A 21049-nucleotide genomic window follows, 5' to 3' on the forward strand; every position below is an offset into this window, starting at 1 on the left:
CCGCTCCGGGAAGGCCTCGGGCCCTAATGGACTCCCTATAGAACTCTACAAGCTCCGTCCGGATGTGCTGGCACCATATATGCGATCTATGTTTTTGGAATCACTGGCAGAAGGGTTTCTTCCTCCTGACCAGAGATTGGCTTCCATAGTGGTTATTCATAAAGAGGGTAAGCCACGTGACCGCTGCGAATCATACAGGCCTATTTCCCTAATAAATGCTGAACCCAAGATCCTGGCCAAAGTTCTTGCTAATCGTCTGGTGACTGTTATAAGCGATCTGGTTCATCCAGACCAGTCCGGATTTATACCACATCGCAATACGGCACTTAATCTTCGGCGCTTGCATGGAGTCCTCGCGCGAGCGGGGACATTGAGAGAGTCGGCCATCTTGGAGTCTTTGGACACCACCATGGCGTTTGACACGATTGAATGGCCCTATCTTTGGGCGGTCCTTTCCAAATTCGGGTTTGGGCCCACCTTTATCCGTTGGGTTCGATTGCTTTATGCTGATCCCTTAGCCCAGGTAGTGGTGAATGGACGTGTCTCGGCCTCCTTTGCTCTCGGTAGAGGTACGCGCCAGGGCTGTCCTCTGTCCCCACTCTTGTTTGCCCTTGCTTTAGAGCCACTGGCGGCTTGGCTGCGATGGGAACCATCCATGAAGGGCATTCGATGGTCTCCGGAATTTGAAGACCGTGTATCTCTGTATGCAGATTATATCCTTTTGTACCTCACATTGCCCCGAAAGTCGTTAATCGTCCTTTTCGACGTTTTGACTTCTTTCCGTAAGAATTCCGGCTTAGTTATAAATTGGTCTAAATCTTGCGTTTATGTTCTCTCCGGTGATACTCCTCTCCTGCCCCGTGATTGTCCTATTCCGGTGGTACTAGATGGTTTCAAATATCTGGGAATCTTTGTCACCTTGGACCCCACACTTCGGTATGAGCGCAATCTGCTGCCCCCTCTCAGACGCCTTCGGGCGGATGTCGGGACTTGGAGCAGACTACCCCTTTCTCCCTTGGGACGAGCTGCGTTGTTTAAGATGATGTCGCTCCCCCGATTCCTTTATGCGCTTCAAAACACGCTTGATGTTGTGCCAGCGGAATATTTTCGTGAGATTGAGAGTCTACAGCGGCAATTGTTATGGGGGGCTGTCCTCGCATCGCCCTCTCGAAGCTTACACTCCCTTGGTACGATGGCGGCATCGCTCTCCCGGACATTCGTCGCTATTACTGGGCCTCTCAATTGCGGGCCATCAACCATGGCACCTACACTCCCCCACTAAACCCGGCTTTTGCGATGGACAGATGGTTGCTACCCGGTGGGGACTACAATAGGGCTCTATATGCGAAATCAGCTGGCGAAACTCTTACGGGCCCCACCAAAACAGCAGTGCAGGTGTGGCGTAGAGCTACGGCGGCCACGGGATGGGCCGACAGGCCGACCCGGGCTACCCCACTATATGCTTCGGATAAACTGGGCTCCCTTTGGCAATCGAAGGGATTTGATCGGTAGGACATGATCGGGATCAGTAGGGTAGATGACGTATGGATCAAGGGCAGGGTCAAGACGTTTGAGGAATTGAAAGTTGAGTATGGGCTGAATGATAAGGAATTCTTCAGATATGCGCAAGTCCGGCATGCGGTCTTGTCTGTTTTTCCACTAGGCTCGGACGTGCCGGAGGCATCCCCGCTCGAGGATCGGATTCTGGATGGTCACGTTCCTGATAGCACGATCTCGCTAATTTATAAAAAGTTGATCAATACCAGGACTGATCTACTAGATAGTCTTCGAGGGTTGTGGACCAGAGATGGTCTAGAACTCGATGATGAGGACTGGCAGTCCGCGATTTCTTCCCCGAAGGAAGTGGCTATCCCGGCACGTCTTCGGTTCGTCCAACTAAAAATTTTGCATAGGGTGTATGTGACTGGCCCACGTCTGGTTCGAATGGGATTTTCGATGGATGGATTGTGCAGGCGCGGATGCGGTATGGTGGCTACGTTCCTTCATATTATCTGGGAATGCCCTGCTGTGATACGTTATTGGAACCGCGTGCATGAAGTAATGAGTGAGGTCACGGGAGTGCGATTAATGCCTGAAGCGCGAAGATGCTTGTTGAATGTCTGGGAGCCGAATGACTACAATCAAGCGCAGCTCCGCTGGGCGACCTTGGGCAACATGGTTGCCAAGCGTGATATTGCCCAATTGTGGGGCGCTCAGAAGCCTCCGACACTTCTGGGGTGGACACAAAACATGGATTGGTGCATGTTTCGAGAAAAAACTGTGTATGTTTCCCGTGGCAAACCAGGCAAGTGGGGGAAAGTGTGGACCCAATGGAACGCATACCGTGGAGATATATGTACTCCCCCAATGTCGGAATTTGATGCTGATTTGTCTTCCTCCCAACCTGACGTTTCCTCCGCAGGAATATAGTTGTTTTGTATATATTTTGGTCTCCTTTCCCCCCCCTCTCCCCTCCCCCAATTATTGATTGCACTACTGCTTGATTCCTCTATATACCCCCCCCCACGGGCCACGTGATGACACGTTTTAATGTACTGCCTTGTTTTGTATTGTTCTTTTGTTTTCTTGTTTTAAAATTAATAAAAAGTTTTCAAAAAAAAAAAAATGATGAAATGAAATGAAATAACCATAACATGAGAGCAGACAAAGGTATCAGACTTTTTGGTTCTAGGAAACGACAAATAAGAGCTAACAATGTTACAAAAGACTCTTTTTTTCTTTTTAGATTCCCTTGTACACATGCGTTCCCGTAAACTTTACCTTCACGTTTATTCTAAGCATGACAATCACGATAATGCTCACTGTGATTCAGGAAATTTACACATTCAAATGGTCAGGCGGGTAATATAATCGTTCCACTATCTTCCTCATGATGTATATAGTTACTGGTTCTAACGCATTGCTGTAGCAGTGTTCGTGTTAATGACAAAACAAATATGATGTTTATCGGCCACTTTACAGGTATACAGTGAAATATCGTTACAACACACATTTACCTGTTTCCTTATTCAAAAGATCCTCGTCAGGGGAAACGGACTTGATAGTCCCAGGCTGTAGGGAAACATAATTGAATTACCTGCGTTTTTTTGCTCTAAAACGCCATCTTTCTGATAGCTGCTCGTGCTCCTTACCCGCAGTGTTAGGCGAATTCCGCGTCTAGTGCTGGCTCTGCCCCTGGACGCGGAATCGTCGTCAACATCCGGTATTTCAACCAGGCCGCCGTATAGAGGTCGAAATGGGACTGAATTTACGAAACATATTTACATGTTAGAAACAACGATCTATTATTAAATAGAGTTATCTTTGGGTTTCATATTATCAAATTCAACTTCTTCATGTTTCATTTTCTCTTTCAGTTTTTTTTGTATCTTCAGACGAGTTAATTTTCTTTTGAATAGGATTCGTCAATGGTTCATTGATAATATACCTAAAGTGAGAACTGAATGCTATCCAGAACCAGGGACAATGTTCATTCCGCCCCATCACAAGTCAAATCTCAGGATATTCTCATATTAAGTCAAACATGATACTAGGGTTCATCATAAGTTTGCAGATCTGCCGATCGTACTTAGTTCTCAAAGCTATTTTATATATATCAATGTCTATCTTCAGTAAGTGACATTAATTATGCAAACTGATGCCATGGAACATTGTCATTAAGGCCAAGAAGGTGAGTTTTTAATCTGTCCACCCATCTTTGTTCCTTTTCATACAGGATTTTTCTGCATTTCAGGATTTGTCTTTTAGCATTTCGATTACTGTCCAGTTTAATTATTCTGCTTTAGGCCATTCTTGACGAAATGGGTACATAATTTGGTGGTATTCTTCTTTAAATTTATATTGCTTTTATGTTCCCCAATTCTTAGCTTGACTTTTCTGCACGTCATGCCTATATATTGTTTTTTACAGGGGCACGTTATCATATAGATAACATGTGTTGAGTTGCAGTACGTGTGCTGCATTTGAGTCCAACTCATTAAATCTGTAAGCTGGAAGGTTTTGGTAACTTTTGTTAATTTGCATACATGACATGTCCCACAAGGGTAGTGTCCCGTTATTGGGGCCATTCCCACATCCATTGTCAGTCTGTTCACATGATGTTTCTTTGGTCGTGTATGGACGAGAATGTCCTTTATATTTCGCGTTCGTCGATTGGCAAATCTTGGCTTTGGCCAGTCAAACTTTCCAGTAGATAAAATCCGCCAATTTTTGTTTACCAGTTTTTGTACATTGTAAGTAGCAGGGCAGTACGTAGTAACGCATGTCACCAAATCCATGACAGGTTCCTTAACAGTTGTTTCCAACAAAGATGCTCTAAGTTGATTTTTTGCTCGCTTCTGGCATCTTGAAATTGTAGACTGTTTATACTCCCGACTCTGGAGCTTCTGACTCAGTTCTTGTGCTTGTTGTCGGTAATCACTATTAAGACTACAATTTCTCTTCAACCGTAAAAATTGGCTGTAGGGCAAATTATCTCTTAGAGGTTTTGGATGGAAACTTTTATAAGATAAAATGCTGTTTTTTGCCGTTGGTTTTGTGTATGTTTTTGTTTCGATCTTCCCATCTTTAATAAAAATTGTCAAATCCAGAAAATCAATGCTGCAGTTATCAGATGTAAATGTACATTTTAGCCATTTATCTTGTTTATTCAGCCATTCAATGAATTAGTTCAGATCTCTGTCATTTTTCCATACCACCAAAATGTCCTCTATATAACGCTTCCAGTATACTATACTGGGAGCGAAGGGGTTGGTATCTGTGAGTACATTATTTTTTTCAAAGTTACTTACATATAGACCCGCTACTGATGGAGCAAATGCACTGCCCATGGAAGTTCCATGGCTTTAGACAAAAAGACTTCCATCAAACTCAAAAAAAAATTCGGTAAGTGCCTGCCGGCAACATTCAAGGACAAAATGACGGGGAGTACGATAATTCCACTGTTCTCCAAATAGTGTGTCCTCAAGCATTTGTAATGTCTCCTTCTGTGGTAGGCTAGTGTAGAGTTACTCTACATCTAGCCCAACTAGTATAATAGTTGTTTGATCAAAAGGCATTTCTTTTACTTGATTCAGCAGATCTCGAGTGTCCTTTAAATAAGTTGGAGTTTTTTGAACCAATGGTTTTAAAAACTGGTCTGCAAACTGTGACAATGGTTCTAAAATTGACCCTATTCCCGAAACAATCGGGCGTCGAGGTGGTGGGACTTGTTTTTATGTATCTTTGGTAAAGAATAGAAAAAAGGAATCTTGGGTTCTTTTGTGATGAGATAATCGGCTTCTTTTTTTGATATCCATACGTTTGTCTCAGCTTCGTAGACCATCATGGCAATTAAATTCTGTAATCTTGGTGTCGGATCTATCAAGATTTTACTGTAGAACTTTTCATCTGCAAGGAGGGCTAGGCATTGTTGTTTGTAGCCTTCTTTTCCTAGGACAAAGGTATCAGACTTTTTGGTTCTAGGAAACGACAAATAAGAGCTAACAATGTTACAAAAGACTCTTTTTTTCTTTTTAGATTCCCTTGTACACATGCGTTCCCGTAAACTTTACCTTCACGTTTATTCTAAGCATGACAATCACGATAATGCTCACTGTGATTCAGGAAATTTACACATTCAAATGGTCAGGCGGGTAATATAATCGTTCCACTATCTTCCTCATGATGTATATAGTTACTCGTTCTAACGCATTGCTGTAGCAGTGTTTGTGTTAACGACAAAACAAATATGATGTTTATCGGACACTTCACGGGTACACAGTGAAATATCGTTACAACACACATTTACCTGTTTCCTTATTCAAAAGATCCTCGTCAGGGGAAACGGACTTGATAGTCCCAAGCTGTAGGGAAGCATAATTGAATTACCTGCGGTCTTTTGCTCTAAAACGCCATCTTTCTGATAGCTCCTCGTGCTCCTTACCCGCAGTGTTAGGCCAATTCCGCGTCTAGTGCTGGCTCTGCCCCTGGACGCGGAATCGCCGTCAACATCCGGTATTTCAACCAGGTAGCCGTATAGAGGTCGAAATGGGACTGAATTTACGACACATATTAGTTTAACCATCTTTTCCAATCAGGATCTGTTCTGTTGTTAAGCAAAATAGTATGTACGTCGACCCCCCCCCTCTGAAGTGTTACTGCTATCAGTCATAGGTGTAGGTATGGACGGGTTGTTTAAATCTTTTATCTTGGCTAACCCAAGATAAGTTGTCTGCTGAACAGTGTCATTCAAAAACATTATTTGCTCTGAGATGAGTTCAAGTTCAGGCATTTATAAAGCGCACTACTCACCCAGAGGGTCTCAAGGCGCTAGGGGGAGGGGTTCACTGTTTATCGAATAGCCAAGTTTTCAGTTCTTTTCTGAAGGAGATGTGATTCTGAGTAAGGCGGAGGTGGGTGGGGAGTGAGTTCCAGGTCTTGGCAGCCAGGAAGGAGAAGGATCTGCCACCCATGGTGGTTTTTCGGATGCGCGGGACTGTGGCGAGGGCTTGATTGGATGATCTTAGTTGGCGGGTGGGATAGTAGAAGGACAGTCGGGTGTTGAGGCATTCGGGTCCTAGATTATAAAGGGCCTTGTGTGCGTGGGTAAGAAGGCGGAAAGTGATTCTTTTGTTGACGGGAAGCCAGTGGAGGTTTTTTAAGTGACCGGTGATGTGCTCTTGGCGCGGGATGTCTAATATGAGTCTCGCTGATGCGTTTTGGATGCGCTGGAGCTTTTTCTGCAATTTTGTTTAAATTCCGGCGTAGAGTGTGTTGCCATAGTCCAGTCGACTTGTGACCAGTGCATGGGTGACAGTCTTTCTTGTTTCGAGGGGGATCCAGCGGAAGATCTTTTTGAGAATGCGAAGGACGTTGAAGCAGGAGGACGATACAGCGTTGACTTGTCTGGACATTGAGAGAGAGGAGTCTAGAATGAAGCCAAGGTTACGTGCATGGTCTGTGGGTGTGGGCGCTGATCCCAAAGCGGAAGGCCACCAGGAGTCGTCCCAAGCTGAGGGGGAGGATCCAAGGATGAGCACCTCCGTTTTGTCTGAGTTGAGTTTTAAGCGGCTCTGTTTCATCCATTCGGCTACTTCTTTCATACCTTCGTGAAGGTTGTTTTTGGCGGTGTTGGGGTCTTTGTTGAGGGAAAGGATTAGCTGGGTGTCGTCGGCGTAAGAGATGATGTTGAGGTTGTGTTGACCTGCGATGGAGGCGAGGGGACTCATGTAGACGTTGAAGAGGGTGGGACTGAGTGAGGAGCCTTGAGGTACGCCGCAGATGACTTCGGTGGACTCGGAGTAGAAAGGGGGGAGTCGGACTTTCTGGGTTCTTCCGGCTAGGAACGAGATGATCCAGTCCAAGGCTTTTCCTTGTATGCCGATGTTATTGAGGCGTTGTAGGAGGGTGCTGTGACAGACCGTGTCGAAGGCGGCGGAGAGGTCGAGTAGGATGAGGGCAACTGTTTCTCCGTTGTCTAGGAGTGCTCGGATGTCGTCGGTTGCCGCAATGAGGGCGGTTTCGGTGCTGTGTTTGGCTCGGAAGCCGTTTTGTGAGGGATCCAGGGAGTTGTTGGATTCAAGGAAGGCTGCGAGTTGGCTGTTGACGGCTTTCTCGATGACTTTGGCCGGGAAAGGGAGGAGGGAAATGGGACGGTAGTTTTTCAGTTCTGAGGGGTCTGCTGTTGGTTTTTTCAGAAGGGCGCTGAGTTCGGCGTGTTTCCATATTTCTGGAAAGGTGGCGGAGTTGAAGGAGCAGTTGATGACATCGCGGAGTTGGGGAGCGATGATGGATTCAGCTTTGTTGAAGATGTAGTGGGGACAGGGGTCCGAAGGTGAGCCAGAGTGGATTGAGTTCATGAGGCGAATGGTATCTTCAGTGGTGATTGGGTTCCAGGAGTTGAGGTAGTTAGTTGGAGGGGTGGGAACAGAAGGGGGTGGGGTGAGTTGGTCATTGGGAGTGTTCTTGAAGCTGTTGTGGATGTCGGCAATTTTGTTGTAGAAGAAGGAGGATAGCGCATCGCAGAGGTCTTGGGAGTTAGTGATGTCGTTGGATGCTGCGGGGGGGTTGGTGAATTCTTTGACGATATTGAAGAGTTCCTTGCTGTTATGAGAATTGTTGTCGAGACGGTCCTTAAATGCTGATTTCTTGGTGGATCGAATCAGTTGGTGGTGTTTGCGGGTGGCTGTCTTGAGGGAGGCCATGTTGTCTGAGGTTGGTTCTTTTCTCCAATTCTTCTCCAGGGTGCGGCATGTCTTCTTGGATTTTTTAAGGTCGTCATTGAACCAGGGAGCCCTTTTGCTGAATGATTTCAACTGGTGTTTTTTCAGGGGTGCTAGTTCGTCCGCACTGTTGGTGATCCATTGCCTGAGGTTTGTGGCCGCTTGGTCTGGGTCCGTTGTTAGGGTGGGAGTGTTTTGGCTGAGTGATGCGAGGAGTTGGTCGGTGGTGATTTTGTTCCATTTTCTTCGGGGAATGGGTTGTGGATGGTTGTGGGTCAGGGTTGTTTTGTAGCTGAAGTGAACACAGCTGTGATCTGTCCAGTGGAGAGCTGTAGTGTGATCGAAGGAGATGTGCTTGCTGGAGGTGAAGATAGGGTCGAGCGTGTGTCCGGCTGTGTGAGTGGGGGTGTCAACAAGTTGTTTGAGTCCGAGATTGGACAGGTTATCCAGGAGGGTGGTGGTGTTGTTGTCGAGAATGTTGTCAAGGTGGTAGTTGAGGTCTCCAAGAAGAATGTAGTTCTCGGATGCGAGGGCGTGCGGGCTGACGAAGTCAGTGATGTCGTCACTGAATTGAGATCGGGTGCCTGGGGGCCTGTAAATGAGGGTTCCTCTAAGTGTGGTCCTGGGGTCGGTGTGGATCTGGAAGTGGAGGTGTTCGGCGGTTGCAAGATTGTCGTCAGAGCTGGTTGTAATTTTGATGGTGTTTCTATGGACGATGGCTATGCCTCCTCCAGTTTTGTTAATGGTGCGGTCTTTTCGAATGATCTTGTAAGTGTCCGGTATGGCTATGGCGATGTCGGGGGCAGAAGATGCATTCATCCATGTTTCAGTGAGGAAGGCGATGTCAGGTGACGTAGTGGCGATTAGGTCCCAGAGTTCGGTTGCGTGTCTGTGGACCGAGCGGGTGTTCAGTAGGATGCATTTCAAGTCGTTGGGTTCGGAGCCGAGTGTGGAGGAAGTGTGTTTGGTGAGGGTCCTGACGCAGTTGAACTTACAAGAGAGGCAGGAGAATGGGCCGTGGGTACGTCCTGGGGTAGCTTCGCAGCAAAGTGGGGTGCGTCCGGCGTTGAGGGCGAGGAGAGTAGCGGCATCATAAGTTACTCTGGGGGGTTGGGAGCGGCATAGAGCAGGGGGACGGGCGCTGGGCGCGGTCCAGGCGCGGACGGGCGAAGACGGGCTTACCTTTGGCGCACCTTCGGCACGACTGGGGCGCGATCGCTGCGCGTGAACGCTGCGCGTTAATGCAGCGGGCATATATGGATGGTGGAGGGGGAGGGGCGAGGGCGGCTCAGCTGGGAGGCGGGGCGGGCTCCAGAGGACGACAACAACAAACAAAATGGCAGCGGAGGGGTCAGCACAGCAGAGCGCTTGGGGAGAAACGCGCAATAACAGTCAAAGTTACAATAGCGATTTAAAAGTGCAAATAAAGTAAAGCGGCAAGCAAGGCAGACTGCAGGCAGCAATTAAGAGGCAGTTATGAATGTAAACGCGGCACAACGATACCACAAGTCACCAGGGACACAGGAGAGCGACCACTCAGCCCAAAAGCGAAGCGAGTCACAGCGCCTTCAGGTAACGGAGCGCTGTTTGTATTCAGTGGGAGGGCGGCTCAGCTGGGAGGCGGGGCGGGCTCCAGAGGACGACAACAACAAACAAAATGGCAGGGGAGGGGTCAGCACAGCAGAGCGCTTGGGGAGAAACGCGCAATAACAGTCAAAGTTACAATAGCGATTTAAAAGTGCAAATAAAGTAAAGCGGCAAGCAAGGCAGACTGCAGGCAGCAATTAAGAGGCAGTTATGAATGTAAACGCGGCACAACGATACCACAAGTCGCCAGGGACACAGGGGAGCGACCACTCAGCCCAAAAGCGAAGCGAGTCACAAGATGATGCAGGCTCTAAATAAAGCTTCTAATCCCTGCACCTGCCAGACCTTTGTGCCCCAGACCGTTTTTGTCTCAATGTTGTCTTTCCAAAAGTCAAAGTCTAATGTAGACAGCTGAGCATAAAAGGCCGCAGAATAAATTTGCTTTGTATTTGTCAACATATTTTTCATTCCTGTCTTATTAACATTTGTAAAGTAAAATGATTCTGGATTTGAAACATTATACCCTGAAAAGTGTGGAAATTTGCCATAAAATGTTTTTGAGCTACTCTTTGGGGGCCTAGGACAATGTTCCCATTGATTATAAGTTAATACATTTAGAGGATTTGCAGGTTTATGCAAGAAATGATGACCATAGTGATTATAACAATACATTTGTTCATAATCTGATGAACCTTCTAAGTATTCATGATCTGTAAACTTTGCAGACATTTCTAAGTCTGACATCATATTATTAACAGTCTCGAAGTCCCAATCATCACAAAAGGTACTAGATGAGACAAAGTCACTCAAGGAAATCTTGAATTGGTGTGGAATCTTCAACAGCTCTGCGGACTAAGAATGTCATATTCAGTTCTGTCCCAAGCTATACCACCTGGTATAGGAACGGCTGTGATGTTCACTGATGACAAGTCTCTTTGTTCACGATGAGATGATTTGTGTGGCTTGAGGAGAAAGTTGATGTTCTTACTTGCTGTGTCCTTTTTAACATATCTTCCATTTATCAGCATACCCAAAGTAAATCCAAGAGTCAACCAAAGTAGAAGAAAAAGTACACCCAACACAATCCAAAGTTTAATCCATGGTGAAACCAGATAAGTCTTTTCCAGTTGATAAAAAAGTTCTGTTGCTTGTTCTTTGAAAGTTCTTTTAGCTGGCGTTGTTTCAGGTTCACTGGGATCCTCGGAAAACGTATTAAAGTTAATGAAATAGCCAGAGGCAGTTCTGTCAATTGTAGGGATTGCATCAGGATTTCACTGGAACCATTTGATCACTTGTTACATTTGTATAGTCAGTTGCTATTTCATTGTAGACAGGCGTTTCTTGACAAACTGGTATTTGGGTCTCAAGAGGTACAAGTTCTATGGCTTTGTTGCATAGTCCTTCTTTTCGCACTACAGATTCTTCAAAATTGATGAGTCTCTCAGTTTGAACCTCTTGGATAGTAGCCAAATTTGGGTGTCTGCTACATCTTTGGAGTTCACTTGGCCTACTACTTATGATCGGCCACATGATGTGGTTTGACCAGGTCGATGGACACAAACCTGTTCTCTTTTTTACCAGCAAGGGGCGGCAGTAGTACTGTTCTTGATCCGTGGATGGCTAGGACAGGTACGGGTTGTCTGTAAGAAGGCCCAAATTCCTTCTTATCTGCGATCTTTTCTCTGACTAGATCCCCAATCTTTGGAATCCAGACAGGTCTTGCTGGGACGGATGGTTTCTCTTCAGAGGTTGTTGGCTTCAGTAGTACGTTACTTTGTCTGGACCTTATTTCATATAAGTCCTGCAAAACAGCCAAACGATCTTTGATATCAAAGGGTTTTTGTTCCACCTCTGAAGTGTGACAATCGAGGTCCTGCACAATCATTCTAGTTCCAAAAACAATTTCATATGGAGTGATACCCCCTAGAGAACTTCTTGACAGATTGTTAAGACTACATTGAACACTTATTAGATGTTTGACCCACCCGTCACCCAAGCCTAGTACCCTAGCTGTTATAGATTGTGTATGTCCTGTTTTTTTCTCTCCACTACCGATTTTCCCTCAGGATGGAATGAACTAGAATACCGCAATGCAACGCCCATGTTGGCCATGGCCTTTTTGTAAGCTCGAGAGCTAAACGCAGGACCCTGGTCAGAATGTAGCGTGCCGACTGCGTATGTGCCGATAAAGACTTGCAAATCTTTTATAACAGTTCAAGTGTCAGCCAAGCGCTGAGGCCACATCCAAATGAATCTTGTCTTAATATTTATGGGACCGCATCTGTCCATAGGGACGTCTGCATGTAGAAAGTCTAATGCTGTCTAACAATGGTGTCTGTACTGGGCCGGCTACACAGCAGTCAGGTATCTGACGGCATTCTCTGCTGCGAGCTCTGTTGCAGTCATAGCAATTAATTGCAAATGTGTGAATGTGACCATTCATCCCTGGCAACGAGTGCGTCTCTTTTAATTCTAGTACAGATTTAGAGATCCCCCGATGTATCAGACCCTCTCTCAAGTGTGGTTCGTGTATCAAAGCTACTCTACATTTCCTGTTTTTAATTACTCTATCCCCCACTCCAGGAATTCGAGCAAAAGGAACGGATTTTGCGTCAATTACGTATAAGTATTTGAGTGGATAGTTTTGAGGTAACGCTGCACCTCTGCCTTTGCTTGTGGCATTGACAGCTAGCATTATTTCGCCGTCTATTTTCGTTTTTGGATGAGTGATTGCAGCTACGGAAGCCGTTTGCACAGCTGCCTTGGCGGCTTCATCAGCCAATGAATTCCCTGCAATGTGAACGCCATCACGTTGATCATTCAGTGTAAGGATCACGTGAGCTTTTTGTAGTTCTTGTCGTAACTGAACTACTTGTTCCCAAAGCAACTTATGCTTAATTGTGCCACCTTTTGCATCTTTGTAAAAATTTTCAATCCAGTTCTGCAAGTATTCATTGTAAGATTGAACGCAATAATACGAATCGCACACTATGAGTGTGGGAAATTCGTGATCAGTATTTTCAAGTGCCATCTTGAATGCTTGTAGTTCAGCTCGCTGAGCTGTACAATCTCCTAGAGATTGAGTTTTAGTGACCATTGGTCGAAATTTGCCATCTCGCCAGCGACCTTTAACGATCGCGCACGCAGCACTATAAGCTTGTTTACCCCCAACTGCGGGCTGTGCTGATCCGTCAGTATAAATGATACATTCATACTGCTCTAGAGGCAGAATTTCAGTAGGCAGAGGTCATTCATGTTCATATTGTAGAAATTCTTGTGTTTTCAAATAAGGGTCTAAAATGTATTCAACGTCTGTTGCAGCAAGAGAATTAACCCATTGTATCCATCTCGGATGTAAAGCCTTAGCATTTGGAATGCTTACTTTTGTCACTGCCTCTAAGGCAGGTACAGGAGTAACGACCATTATGCGTTTACCCTGTGCTAGGGTTCTCTCTTTTGCTACTGCAGTTTGAACCGCTGTCAGAATTTTTTTTGTTGAAGTGAATTTCATTTCTGCTTGTGTGTACAAGTGTGATTTGTAAGCTTTTGATACTTTTTCTCCTTCATTAACGGTTAAGTACGTGAATCCGCATCTTCCTGGGATGATTCAGATAACTAAGTTGCGTACGTTTATGCATGTTTGCAAATGTTTTGTTGCCAACATGTCCGTATGGAATTAACGCAAAATTTCTGTGTGCTTTTTAGTCTAATTTATTTGTTTGAAATCTGGTTTGAATAATTCGTAGAGAGGTTTAACCCTTTCTGCGTAATTTAGAATGTAAGTTCTGCCGAAACTCAGGAAACCTAGAATCGACTGTAAGTTTTTCAGTGTCTTTGGAGATTGGAGCAGCGCACATTTCTCTAGAAAGTTTGCTGCCAGGCTTTTGCCTTCACCTGATTACTCGTATCCTAGGAAAAGGACGTTGAGGTGGGCAATTCTCGATTTCTTAAAATTGAATTTATACCCTTCAGAGGCGAATCCCAAAATGATGGTGTTCACTCTGTTCAAGTGTCTATCCAAGTCATCGTCTGTTAGATAGATGTCATCAACATATGATAATGCCTCATCATCATAGGTTTGGAGTAACTCTGTTACTCTGGCTGAAAATAACCCTGGACTATTCTTGAATCCCTGGGGGAGACAACAGAATTGACGCTGTGTCCCCATGATTGAGAAAGCGGTCAAATACCTACTTTCATGTGCAATGTTCTAATGTGGTTTTATATTTTTTTATGCACAATATTATTCATTAATGCTGCACTGTGTGCATTTTGTACTGCAAAAGTTTTGCAACAAGAGTTTAAATGTCTATAATCCAAATCTAGACGATATGTACTGTCTGGTTTGGAGACAGGAAGCAAAGGATTGTTCATGGACGAGGTGCATGTTTCAATCACCCCTTGGTATTCAAGTTGATCTAATATCTCCCTGACCTGTTTTTTTGCCTCTTGCTTAACTGGGTGCTGCCTTTGTGCAGTTGGTTGAGTTTTTAACTGGATTTTATGTTGAGGAGAATCCTCATCCTATCCTACATGATGTTTATGTAATGCAGGAGCCTGAGCTACTGCCCATTTCCTGGCATAGGTATATTTTTTTATGAATTGGAATTCGATTGGAGAAAGCTGGCATTATGATGTCTTTGCCATGTGGGCACTCCCTGACAAATTCAGGTGGCCAGTATTGTTCAGCTAAAAGAATGTCATAACCCTGAGAGAGCTTCTCCCAAAAGAGTGCTCTTATTTCTCAAGTTATGTCCCCCTCCATCTGGAGTGTTACTTCATATAACTTATGCGGGACACTAACCCTGGTATCTGCAGTTTCAACTTGGATGTACTCATTCAAGTCCACTGTCTCCAGATGATCCTTCAAGTTCTTGCGAGCTATGATGACTTCTGCTGCGCTGTTCAACATCGTCTGAGCCCATTCCCCGTTCTTGAGTTGTGTCCTCAAGATCCTCGGCATGTCTGATTTTTAGACCTGCTACCTTCTTTTTGGTGAATTGAGTTTTCTTATTTTTTGGAACGTGTTGATCGTCTTTGGACTTCACTCATTCTTCTTTTTGTTCTGACCGTCCTCTTCTTTCCGATTTCTGTGAGGAAATCTGAAAGGTACGAGAGGAACGTGTAACAGTATCTTGATATCTATCATGTTTTCTCAAATTATCCCTATTCCTGAGGTTATACCTCCTTTCAGAGGGCTCCTTTTGAGGAGACCTAACTCGGGATTGAGAATGCTTCTCTTTAGAAGTTTGTTTAGTGTTCTCCCAGTTCTTTTTGGGAGAAGTAAGAGTGTTTTTAATAAAGACCTTTTCAGGACTTTCAGTCAGTTGGGGTTTCACTGGTTTACCACCAAAACTGTCTCTTCTTAATTCTTCATAGGATTTTTCAATTATTCTGGCTAGTTCCTGAGGTTGCTCAGTTACATCAAATTCTCTTAACTTTTGGCAGATCGCCACGGATGCTGCTTCATCTTTAATGTTAGCTAATATTATGGTTGAGACCGGTTTGAAATCTTTCAGTAATTTCATACCTTTAAAGCAGGCTCCGCCCCGTATTATTTTGAATCTCTTTCAGGACGTCTGGTATTACTGCCATAGACGGAACACCATGAGTTTTGGTGTGGATTGCAGCAAAGACTGTACCCCAAGTGTCGCAGTCCTCCAGGTGTGATGTGATCCCCATCGGTAAACAGATTGTTAGAATCCTGTGTTTCTCATGAGGGGTAGTATCAGGAAATACTGCCTCGATTTGAGTAATTTTTTGAGCTAACCAGAATGGAATTTGTTCCCGTTTTGCAGGTAATTTACCAATGACTGATTATATAGTCTGTGGTGTAATTTTATTTGTGTCCCCCTGGTAAGGGGTGTGTTGCGGAACCCTTATTGCTGTTTGAACAGTAAAGGTCTGCATGACATATTGAACCAATTGTCTGTGGATTTTAATTAGCTCTTTTATTTGAACTAATAGTTCCTCATCTGTCATATGTTCAATGGCAGGATGTGGTGTATAGCTGGCTAATACCGGCCATGTTGCTCCTGGTCTACCTAGTGGAATGCCTGGTAATGTGATGTGTATGTTTTAGGGCGCCTTTAAACCAGAGCGCATGGTCTTGGTATGTTAGTGGAATTTCAACATCCTCGAAAGGAATGTATCCTCTGGAGCTTCCTCTTCTTTGTAGAAGTGAAACCCTTTTGATACTGGATTTGCTTCGGGAAAGATTATCCATGAATAAAATACCTCTGTGTGATGATATTCATGTGCCTCTATCACAAAAACTACCCTACCACCTCTTGCTGATTGGCCATTTCTTATAAGTTTCATAGTGATGGCTTTTCTTAAAGTTTCTGGGATGATTATAGCCTCCGCGTCGGTCTCTTGGAAACCTGTTATATCAAAAGCTAATGGATTTACTGCAGCTCCAGCCAGTTGCGGTGTTGTCGCCGTTAACCGACATTGTTTAAAGAAAGTTGCAGAGCAAGTTTCAAGGAAAAGAATGTTAAGGTGCACAATATTTTGGAACTCTGTATCCTTCAACGTTGAACAAACCAAAAACAAATATATAGGATTTTCGTCCTACTCAGCTATGGCGGATATTTTATCCCTTTACCCACTCCAGACGTCCATTGGAGTATTTTACGGAACAAAAGGGTCTCTGAGAAAAGCATGACTGAGTTACTTTGGTATATAGCGTTAAATTAGTGCCTTACCAAACATTGGGCGCCATGTAGTGTAGTTCCTATATTCCCAATAGGCTCTGCGCATTGGAATAATATATCCTATAGATTAGACGTAGGACTGAGGTCGACTAGGTCTCTATCGAATATACTAAACTTAATAGTGAGTGCCAGATAGCTCAGAGGTCACTAGAAACTTTCTCGAATTCACTAGAAGGGATTAGTTTCTGACAACTGCATAAAAATTACAACTTTGTTTCCCAAGAATAAGAAATATATCTCTAGAGTCACGGAAATAAACGATAAGTATTTTACTCAGTCAATCGTGCATGCTTCCTTTCAACAGAGTTTGTAGAGAAATAGAGAGACGGGCGTTTCCAATAAAATGGTTTATTGAACAGTCTTCTTTCTCATACAAGAGAAGTGAACTGCTACAATCGTTAAGCAGACTGCAAAGTATAATGCGTACAGCGAGAATAGTATTATAAAATAATACCGTAAAAGCATTGTATGGTTTCTAAGCCATAGAAAAATACATACATAAATAACATTGACTAAAAATACTCAACTGGTGCTTCTAAATATGCCTACCCCAAGGTACCTAACCTGAGTCTAGTACGCAGGAAGAAGTAAGTATTGTGTAGCATAGGTTTAGTTGTTTTTGCCAAGAATCTACCAAAGGTTTCTCTAGGGTCTAATCAGCTCCATACCTTGGTTTAGAATGAAGGAGGTCTGGTGTCTCTGCCTCAGGACTCGATTTTCCAACACCCCTCAAGGGGAGCTTGGAAACACCGGATTTGGATTCTCTGCGAGAGAAAGGCAGCCTCTTGATCAGTGCGTCAGCTGGAGGGTCGGCTTCCTTCGGTACCTGCTGTAGCGAGCTGCGTTGGGCAAGTAGATAGTCGAACTGCTCCGAACCACCGTAGTTTGCCATAGCAAGTGAAGGTATATTTATACCTTGAAGGTGTTTAGGAATGGCATAGATTGATGTAAAGTTGGGCATAATAATGTCAGGAAAGAACCCCTAGGGAATAGTTGTTCTTTGCAAAGTACATGAGTTCTTGGACAAATCAATATTCAAGCAAGGGGAAGTTCCCTAACTGCTCAATCAGATTTTCCAAGAAATCATTGTGACGTTTGGTACGGGTGGAAGTAGCCATGCCTGTATTTGGTCTGCATGGGCTATGTCTAAATAAAGGATTGATTTCTATGCCTATATAAGGGTAATGTGAATTGTACCTGTATAAGGGCATGAATTGGGAAAATCCACTCGGAGCTCTAAATGCCACACAACACTTTGGTCCTGTAGCCTCTCTGTGCTGAGTGCTCTATTCAGACCCCAGGAGACTAATCTATCAATTTAGTAATCGGAAAGGGACCATGTTTGTAAAGCGTCTTCCGGACCCACCTCACTGGTCTGTGGGAACCTGGGAGGGAGGTGGGGGAGGGGAGTTTGCCTAGACTAGCCTTGGTCTATCTCTGTAAGGATGCCATCTGGCTATTTTTAACACTCATACTTTTTGGCACTTTATTTTTAGGCTGTCACTTGTATTATTGCCCCAGTCCTTGTATTCACTGTGATCGACACTTACCCTAGTATTAATAGTCTTGTTGATAATTTGAGTAATATGCGGGACTGAGCAGGATTTGATACAGTCCTGGACTCCTGGTGTTCACATAGGGATATCATCTGATCATATGAAAAATCCTTCTCTGTACAAATCGGTAGATGCACCTGTTTTTCTTAAAAGTATGCCTGGGGACAATTGTACATTCCTTATGACATTCCTTACTCCATAAGGTGACTCCTCACCCCGGAGGGAGAAAATATATTTATTTACAACCCCCAAGATAAGATTATGGGTCGGATTCACAAAGGTAACTAACGTGTAGTAGTTACGAGTGTGGAGACTCCACACTCTTAACTTTACCATACGTAAGTTATGTTTGTGAAGCGGGAATCCTGCTCCAGAGCTGGAATCTTCGCTTTTGGGCCGGAATCCCCACTTCCAGGCCGGAACTCTCGATTTTCTGCCAGAATACCTCCATTTTGCCCGATGAACGCTTCAAGTGCCTACCATCTCTAATACGCTCCAGCTGAAGTCAATTAACACTAACTGCAAGACCAGCACCACCAAACATATAAAAGCAGCACACATTGAAGGAACAGGTTTGGCCACAGAGAGTTCTTGTTCACAATCGCTGAGCATCGCTAGAGGTAAATGGAACAAATGAGGAGGAAGAAGAACTTTACCACAGAGGAGACCACCATGCATCTGGAGTACATAGTGAAGCACCACAAATGCCTATATGGTCTCCCACCTTACTGCACCAGTGGCACACAGTAGGCAGCTCTATGGCAGCAATTAGCCACTGCTGTCACAGCATTGGGGGAGGAGAGGCACACAGTCCAGGACATCAAGAAGAAGTGGCAGGATGAAAAGCAGAGGGTGAAGGAAAAGTACTCCAGGATCAAATTAAACAAGATCCTCCCTGCTCCAGACTCCCGAACCAGCCTCCGTCTCACCCCACTAGAGGAGGATATCCTCATCACAATCCACCCCCACATGCTTCATGAGCTGCCTGTGAGTGATGTCCGCAACATGGCACCAGGTAAAGGGGATGACAAGAAAAAGTGTATGAAAAGATTGGCTGTGTTGCACTGGCATTGTGAGTAAGGAAGTTGTACAATGTGTATATAGAAATATAGTCAGTCAGAGACTCATGTGTTACCCTCTGTTGTTGCACCACAAGTCCCAGAATCCTTTGTAATAGAAATGGCAAATCCCTCTCCCACTATTGAAACATGGGCACAGTACTGCTGCCATATATTCCTAACCCTGCTAAGTAGCAATTGACAAAGTGCCCTTTCCACTCATCCAGATGTGTCTGAGTCAGTCAGAAATGTAGGGGTTGCGGAGCATATGAAAATCAACTGACAAATGAATTGGGACAATACAAGAGGGCAGATTCACAAGGACTGGCACATTCCCGCATATTAGCAGGGATTTGCCAGCACCGATGCGACACGCAATTCTACCCTTGCGCCACCACGGATGCGTCACATTTACAATGCTGCGCACCGTGGCACAGGGATAGACAGATGTGTGTCAATTCTGATGGCGTAAGGGCGGCGCTTTGCTGGAGTTGTGTCGCAAGTGCAACGCAACTCCAACAATGTTCATGGAGTTCTGCGCCACTCCTTAAGTCTGCTTTGGGCGTAAGGTTTAGTCGCAGCGGCCTCTGAAAAGTGACTCCGTGCATCTTGTCGATTTCACTGCATCACTTTCACGAGGCATTTCACAAAGGAATGCCCACCCTGCCTACATTAAACCTGACATAGGTTTAATGTTGCGCAGGGCTTTACAACGTGACGCATCTCCCTAGATGAGTCACATTGTAACTAAGTCGCAATGTGGCGCATGGTTTCCTCTGCCGCTGTGTCACAGAAGTGACTCAACAGAGGCCTAAATGTCTTGCATGGGGTCTGTAAATCTGCCACCAAATTATCCAAGAAGTAACTCAGCCTGTTCCAGCAAAAATCACAAAGCAGTAGGTGAGAGAATCCTCAGATCAAAATATGTCATTCACATATCCTGTTGTTCATTTCCCACCCTGCCACACCATTACATCCCCAACGCCCCACTGCACCTACCTGCCCCGTCTGCTGCAGTACTTCACAACACTGTTAGCATGCAGAAGCTATGGGGAAATGCCTGAAAAGTTCCACATGTACATTTCCCATTTGGTTACTTTTCTCTCTTCTCACCTATTGCCAAATTCAGCCAGAGCACAGACAGCCGGAGTAGCAGAGGTCCCTGCATCTTCTGGGAGGAAACAACATCGTCCAGAGCAAGGCATACCACCCTCACAAACTGGTAAGTCAAACTGGTCAGGAGATGGTCAAAAGGCATACATTGTCAGGAGACAACAGAGGGACATGTAATGCCCGAATATGAAAGGTAGCCAGAGATTAAAAAGTAGCTAAATAACTATTGGATTTGTCAATGGACATTCACCTTTAGCAAATGACATGTGTGAATAGCGAAAGATAAAATATAATATGTCTTGGCTCATCATACCTTTGTAATCAGTAAACATAACATGTATTCTACCAACAGTCCCAGACCTGGGAATTCAATCCTGCCATCAAGTGCCAAGTCAAAAGGGTGTCCCCACTATAGTGTAATAGTGTCTGTAGACATAATCAAGAATTCAAATGTTAACAAATATGACAATGATGAACAAGAATTGAGCTACCATTGTCAGTAGTATTGACAATGCATCCACAGTCCAACTTAGAATGTTTTCACTATACATGAAATCGCCCAGTCCACCCAGCTGGTCATGTACTTCTTACATTGGATGGCTTGTTTGTTGGCCATCAACAAAATACAATAGTGGACCTTACTTCAGGATTCGGAGTCATGTCATTTTGATATACGTCGCTTCTAGGTAGTGGGCCCATTACAAGTTATAAGTGGGATTACTCATAATATTAAGTGACACACACTTCTGCAACGGTGGTGCCCACAACTGCTTGTGCTTATCCTTTGGGCCTGAAAT

The sequence above is a fragment of the Lissotriton helveticus genome, chromosome 8 (genome assembly GCF_964261635.1).
Source record: "Lissotriton helveticus chromosome 8, aLisHel1.1, whole genome shotgun sequence".
Lineage (NCBI taxonomy): Eukaryota > Metazoa > Chordata > Amphibia > Caudata > Salamandridae > Lissotriton > Lissotriton helveticus.